Source organism: Grammomys surdaster, unplaced genomic scaffold, assembly GCF_004785775.1.
Source record: "Grammomys surdaster isolate TR1022 unplaced genomic scaffold, NIH_TR_1.0 137, whole genome shotgun sequence".
NCBI lineage: Eukaryota > Metazoa > Chordata > Mammalia > Rodentia > Muridae > Grammomys > Grammomys surdaster.
The window spans coordinates 4,153,693-4,161,129 of NW_021604595.1; positions in this window are offsets into that span (position 1 = coordinate 4,153,693).

The following is a 7,437-nucleotide window of genomic DNA, read 5'->3' on the forward strand; positions in this document are numbered from 1 at the left end:
CTCTCTCTCTCTCTCTCTCTCTCTCTCTCTCTCTCTCTCTCTCTCTCCGTGTCTGTGTGTCTGTGTGTGTGTCTGTGTCTCTCTCTGTCTCTGTCTCTGTGTGTGCGTGTGTGTCCTTAGGTCTGAGTGCCTACCTCTGTGTGGCCTCTATTTGCCTAGGTCCCTACTGGTGGCTATGTCCCTAGCGATCTGTGTTGTAACCTTTGCCCATGGTGACTAAACTGTCTTATCAGCTGACAGCTCTTGGCCTCCTCTTCAACCTCTCAGCCTCCTGCCCTCCTTTCTTGGCATCGATGCATAAACATGTGTGTATGTGTATGTGTATGTGTATGTGTATGTCTATGTCTATGTCTATGTCTATGTGTATGTGTGCATGTGTGAAGGTATTTGTGATATTACAGGATGTGTACACACTTTTGTGGAGATATGTGAGTCTGTGCATGAGGCCAAAGGAGGACATTGGCTGCCCTGCTCTATCACTGTCTGCCTTATTACCTCAATATAAAATCTCTCAATGATCCAGACCCGCAACCAGAAAACCCCAGCAAGCTACCTATCTCTGCCATCGTGCTGGGGTTACACACACACACACACACACACACACACACACACACTCATAAACTATGCCCCGCTGTGTATGTGGGTGCTGGGGATCGAGACTCAGGTCTCCATGCTTGCACAGCAAGCAGTCCTATGTGCTGAGCTACCTGCCCTGCCCCTCAAATCCCTCATTCTAACTTAAATCTTACGTTTTACTGGAACCCTGCTCCCGAAGGGCGAACTGCAGTGCAGCACTCTGCCCTGAGAATGTGGTCCTCTGTTCTATTAATTATCATCCCTAAATACATCACTCAGTGTTGTACGGTCCAACAGGAATGAATAGGAAGCTGCAGGCCCAAATTAGAGGAACATGGAGGCTTGCCAATCTCAGCCTAGGCACAGGGTTTAATCACATCCTCCTGCCTCAATTCCATCTCCGTGTGATGGCACATGGTTCCATCTATGCCTCTGTTGCCCTGAACTAGGACTTATATGATGAGCTTGTTCCCCAATTACTCCTTGAGAGTAGGGAACAGACTGTAATCATATCCTCTTGGTCTTTAAACCTTGCATAGTTCAAGTGGCCTATTGGGTACGTCATTGTTTGGTGACTGAACGGAGTCTGATCATCAGCTCTGCTAAGCAAATGGATTGAGAGTAAAGATAAGCTCAGAGCAAAAGCAGAAAGTTGGATGGGGAGCCATGAAGAATTAAGTTATTTCATGGAGAAATCGGTTCCTTTGGTTGGTTCTCACAGAAGGTAAAGAGGCCTAGCTGCCTGGCCTGGCAGTAGTTTCAGCCAGCTGCACAGGACATGAAAACATAAACATACCAGACAGTGGCACAGAAGTGCCCAAAGGAAGGTGAGCATTGCCTGGCTTTGCAGAAAGGGCACAGAGTCCAAAGTGAAGGTTTTGTGGGTTGAAGGGATGGCCTTGAATATCTGATGATCCAGGAAGCAAAGGCAGAGCCTAAGAGGAAGACATTTAGGACATCGGTCAGGAAGAAGACATGAGGGAAGATGGAGAATCCTGCCAGTCTAGGGCTCCCCTTTCTCATCTTCATGGAGGAACATGTGGTCCTTGACATTAGTCATACATACTTTTTGTGTAGGTGCTTGGGATTCAAACTTGGATTGTCCTGTTTCCACAGCAAGCCTTCTTAGCCGCTAAGCTGTCACCTCAGCCCTGAAGTACCTAATGTTAAAGATCCTACATAAATAACATTTAATTCATCTTCCAGTTCTTTTTCCCCTCCTTTTCTTCTGCCTTCTTGCTTCCTGGTGCCTTTATTTCTTAAAAGCAACACAATAGTTAGAGACACATGACATTTAATTAGATAGCCCTTTCCAAAGTATGTTAACTTTGAATCAATTTGGCGCAAATCCAAAACTAGAAAGCTTAAATCATTTCTATCTGTTAGTTTGCTGTTCTTAAGCATTAAACACAAAACAGAAGCCAGGCATGATAGTCCCACCTCTAATCTCTGCTCTAGGGATATTGAGGCAAGAGAATCTGGAGTTCAAGGTTAACCTGGGCTACATAGTATTTCTAGGCTAGCCTAGACTATATGTGTGAGACCTTGTCTCAAAAAAGCAGAGAGGGGATGATAGCCATGACAAAACCATTATGTTTTTTAAAACTCTGAAAATAGATTAGATATATACAGTCAAGCCCTAGATAAAATTTGGGAGGATAGTAAGTCTCTCCTCTTCCTTCTCCTTCCCCCTCCCTCTCTCCTTCCCCCCCACTTTCTCTCCGTGTGTGTGTGTGTGTGTGTGTGTGTGTGTGTGTGTGTTTGTGTGTGTGTGTGACATGTTGGCATGTATATGTGAGTGCTGGTGACCTAGAGGGCAGAAAAGAACATTGCAGTTAAGAGTTGCCCAAGGTGGGTGCTGGGAACAGAACTCTGGTCCTCAGCAAAAGCAATATAAGCTCTTAACTGATGAACTATCTGTTAATTCTGCATTTTTAATGCGCAAATTACTAGTGAGCTGTGGGCAAATGCAGTCATTTCATGAAAGAGAAACTTGAACAAAGGGGTAGCTTGGAATGTGTCTTGGCATGAGACAGACACTGCATTAAAAAAAAAAAAAAGAAAAAGAAAAACTACACCTGGCACTCTCCCTCCTTGGATCGAGTGCAGCTTCATTTTACAGGAGGCATAATTAGCTTCGAAGTTCTCCAATCCTGTCTGTCTAGCTAATTCTATAGAGACAGGCTATTTAGGTATTCCACAAATACGATGCTGGTAACACTTGTGGGGGAGCTGCTGTGAATACATCATTGTACGGGGTGAGTAACTTGTCCTTCTGGCTTTGTTGCAATCCCATACTGCATTCAGAGGCTATGCACATTCCCTTCTTGGGCAAATGTTCTGTCACGGTTACAGCAAGGGCTCAGGACAACCTCTGCAACAAAGAGTATATGAAGGGAAAGTCCTTGTGCTCACAGACCTGTAGTTCAGGGTTTTGGTTACAGGGAATGGTAGGTACCAAGTGCCATGTTCAGAGGAGGCTTCAGCAATGCAGACTCCCAGAGTGAGGCAGCCTCTACACATGGCTCTGAATTCCCATATCACCCATCACCACCTGTCATTTTCCAGCTGACTGGGTATATGAGAGGTTAAGACAAGAACCGGAGCATAGTCTTATGGTAAAACACCGGTCCGAGTTCCTGTGGACTGGACCAATGGTGCATCATGGACATCGGCAGTGTGAGCTGATCGTTCCAGACAATTGTAAATTAATGACAAGCCCATAAGAAAGTCGGTGACCAGGGCTCATGCTTTCATGGTAGGTACAAAGGTTTCTGAGGCTCATATCCCCTTGCTTTTAAATTGAGTAGGCTACTACTGACGCTGAGACACGAGACTGACTCAGATACCATATTTGCTGCTCCTAACATTATATACCAAGGGGAGGCTGGGGGGATAATCCAGTTCATAAAGTGCTTGCCTTGCAAGCATGAGGGCTTGAACTGGATCCCCCAGGAGAGATCTATAAAATCTGGGTATGTTGAGCTTGTGAGGTGGGGGTCTGTGTTTGCTTGCAGAACACAGGGCCAGTGAGAGATCAAGTCAAACAAAAACAAACAAAAAAACCCAACAACAACAAAAACAAACAAACAAAAGCAAAAAAGACAGGAGGACACTCAGCACCATAGAAACATCTGACATCTGAGATAGATACGTTTGTAGCTACACACAGGTACAACGAAGGGTCCATGAAAGGCCTCCAGTTTCCTGGCGAGATCTTCTTAGGGAACATGTGCTAGATGTGAGGTTGGAAGCAGGAGATGGGGGGGGGGGGGTTGGTGCAGATAGAAATATATTCTTTTAGGGTCTTGGAATTCTCCAAGAAATGGTGTGGAAATCAGCCCTAAAGAGGGTCCCTCCCCATGGCAACCACGGGCAAAGTGGATCCATGATTTCTCTTCTCATCTCCACTGAGGTCCAAAGCTTTCCCCATGCCTCAGCATTAGTGGAGACATCGGTTGCATCTGGGTCTCAGCATCACTTTAATTACAGGGAGACCTAGGGAGCCAAGTGACATAGCTCCATCCCTGCATCATCAGATCCAACCTCCAGGATTTTCTTAGTACTAAAAATAGGCCCAGCAGATGCTAGGCCAGCACTGCCTGGTCACTTCCTGGGTGATTTCTCCCTCTCCCTTCCCCTCTCCCTTCCCCTTTCCCTCTCCTTCTCTCTGTCCCTCTCCCCCTCCCTCTACCTCCTCTCCCTCCCCCCTCTTCCTCCCCTTCTCCCTCCCCCTCCCGCTCTCTCCCTCTTCCTCCTCCCATCTGCTTGGGCAAAGCCCTCACCCTGCTGCTTCTTCCAGCTCAGGGTATCAGAGAGATCACACACTCTGTTGCCAGAGCTGGACTACTCAGCTTGCTCAACCAATCAAGCTGCAAAATGGGGCTATCAGGAGTTGGGAGTATAGCTCACTTGTAGAGCATGCAGAAGGCCCTGGAATCAATGTTCAGTATCCCAAATCAACAAAACTAAGTAAGATTGTAGTACTGGCTAGCATAGGCATGGTTATGGAACAATCTGTATTAATTCATGGGCAGTACGTGGACCACTACCTGACAGGTAGCAGACATCCAGTAAATGTTAATTTATGACTTTACTCTTATAATTAAGAAACCACCATGGCTGACCAATTTGAGAATAACCACATGTACTTTCTGTTTTAGACAGAGTCTCAAATATCTCAGAAGAGCATTGAAATCCCTACATATCTATGGTGGCTTTGAACTCACGCATCTTCCTATTCTTCCAAGGTGCTGGGCTCACAGGCACCATTACTCTCTAGTTGGTCCATGCTAGGGATCAAACCCAGGATTTTGTGTATGTTAAGCAATCACCCTACCTACTGAGCCATACCTCCAGCCCAGGATTCCAGTTTGACCAATCATCTGGCCAGGGAATCTTTTGCACTACCATAATGATAATTAATTGCAAAGAGGCAAAGGCTGGCTGAGTCAGAGTCAGAGGCTCTAGGCTCTTGAGTGCTAAGGTCCTATACATTGACTGGAGTAATGGACCAGAAACTTGTGGCTCTATGTCCTGAACTGGACACTATGAGCAGAGAGATTTGCTGCTCCGGGTGCTGATGGTTCCATTCTGGACCTTGACTCTCAATGGCCCTGTGCTCAGTGACTATCAATCATATCTCTGTAGCATCTGAAGGTGTCTTGTATGAGACTCTTAGCTCCTAAGAGTGAAGACATTAAAACCCCTGCATCTTGGGTATCTTGATCATTGGCTTCTGGGTCTCAGCTGCTCCCCAGAACTATTTAATGGTTGTGAACGTGCATTTTCTTGTCTTCGGCTCTTTGGAGCCTTCTCTGGCGTTGGCTTTCTGCCTCTTCCCAGCTTCTTTCATCACCTCAGTTCCTTCTGCTCTCTGTTGGTTCTCTGCTCTTCCGCTGCCTTCTCACTGCTATCAATGCTGCTGCATCATCAAGGCAGCAGCTGCCGCTTCCTTTACCGACGCCATCTTTGTATTACCACCTTAGGCGGCTCTGCCCCTAATAGAACTCTCAAGTAGGCAAGGGAAGATCATTCCAGAAACGCTTTTTACCGGGCTTAATGTTGCACCTCTGGAGGGTGCCACATGAGAGTTATCTTTCAGCTGGTTTAAAAAGTGAACTGTGTAGCTTGATGATGTAACTGGAGGAGACCTTGGTGGGCTGGATGCAGTATGCAAAGGAAGGATTGCATTTGCATCAGTGATGGCACACAGGCAAATCCACCAATCACAGGCCCTGCAGAGGGACCAATATCAAGTCCTGCGTTCCACCAATCACTGCCTTCTGAGTTGCCGAGGCAGTAAGGCAATTGAGAGTATCTGGAGTTCACCAGGGCTTGTCTTGACTACATAGCAGCCTTCCCAAGGCTGGCATGGGCTTTCTGGAATAGCTGTGACCACGGCAAGAACTCCTGAAGCAGGACTTGCAGCTTCAGCTATAAAATTCCTTGCTCCCGAAGACTACTAAGTTGTCTGTGAAGAGGCAGCTGGGCTGTGGTTGTGAGTCTGGTCAGTCAACCCAAAGCTAGGTGCTCAGATGACAGCCACCCTCTCAGGGTTTCCAGGCAGAAGAGTGTTCTGTCAAAGTTCTATTCCAACAGCTTCTTTCAAAAGAAAAAGTGTAATAAAAACTCAACTGGCTTTCTCAACAACATTTACCACTGATCAGAATATTTAATAATGTTTAACCTCTGTCCCAGTCACCTAGAAAGGCACTGATCTGACTCACAAAGAGAGTGATTGTCAAACTTTTTTCATAATGGGTCAGATAATAAACATTCTAGACCATACAAGCCATGTGATCTCTGTCAAAGCTACTCAACTCTGTTGCCCTAGGCAATATGCAAATTGATGAATATGCCTATGTTCCAAAAACGGTTTATTTACAGAACAGTTAGAGGCTGTTGTTTAGGAACCCCTGTCCTAGATAGTAAGTTAAGAGAGACAAGGGCCAAATTAAGCCTCTCTGTGTCTCCTGCCCAGCACTGTAGCTAGCACAGAGTGTGTGCTCATCTGATAATTGTTTCTAAGGGAATGAATAAAAACTCAAGAGGAAGTGGTTTTTCACTCCTTTAAACACTGAGCTTTGACAGTCTTTTCAGAGCATGAAATTCGTGATTCTATGTTCTGCCAACAGGCATGTCAAAAGAGTCCCCGTGAATGCTACTGCGTGCCCATTTAAGGCTCCAGGCTCTCTAGGCAAGTAAACATTCCTTCCTAAACAAAACAAAGACTTGAAACTACAAACAGGGACAGAGATGCGAACATTGCACAGAGTTGACATTGGGACAGCTACTGTGAACTCAAATGGTTGGGATGGTCACTTAGAGGTTAAATGACTGCTTCTAAAATACTATGGACTTGAGCATGTCAAGAGCAGTAGGTCTGCCTACTCTAGAAGGCCTATGTCAGCCTTGGAAGGCAGCCATCTAGGCAAGACAAGCCCTAGTGACTTCCAGATGACAGGACAGATATTCTGAATCACTCTACTACTTCCTCGATAATTCAGCAAGAAGTCAGTGGTTGATGCAACACAGGACTTGCTATTGGGCCCTCTGTGGGCCCTGTGATTGGTGGTGGATCTGCCAGTGTGCTGTCAACTGATGCAAATACAACCCTCATTTGCATCTAGCACCCTTGTCACAACCATCTCCTCCAGCACTGCACTGAGAAGTCCAATCTCTTGCTGCATTACTCCCAGTATGGTTGGAGAGGCAGTTCAGAACACTAATGGGGAACGAGCTCTGCAGTCAGATAAGTGCATAGGCCGTGGGGACCAAAGAAAGTGGTTTTCATCTTTCTAATTTCTATTCTTTCTCTGCAGATTGGAAAGAGTAATAGGTCCTCCATGGTTCATGTGA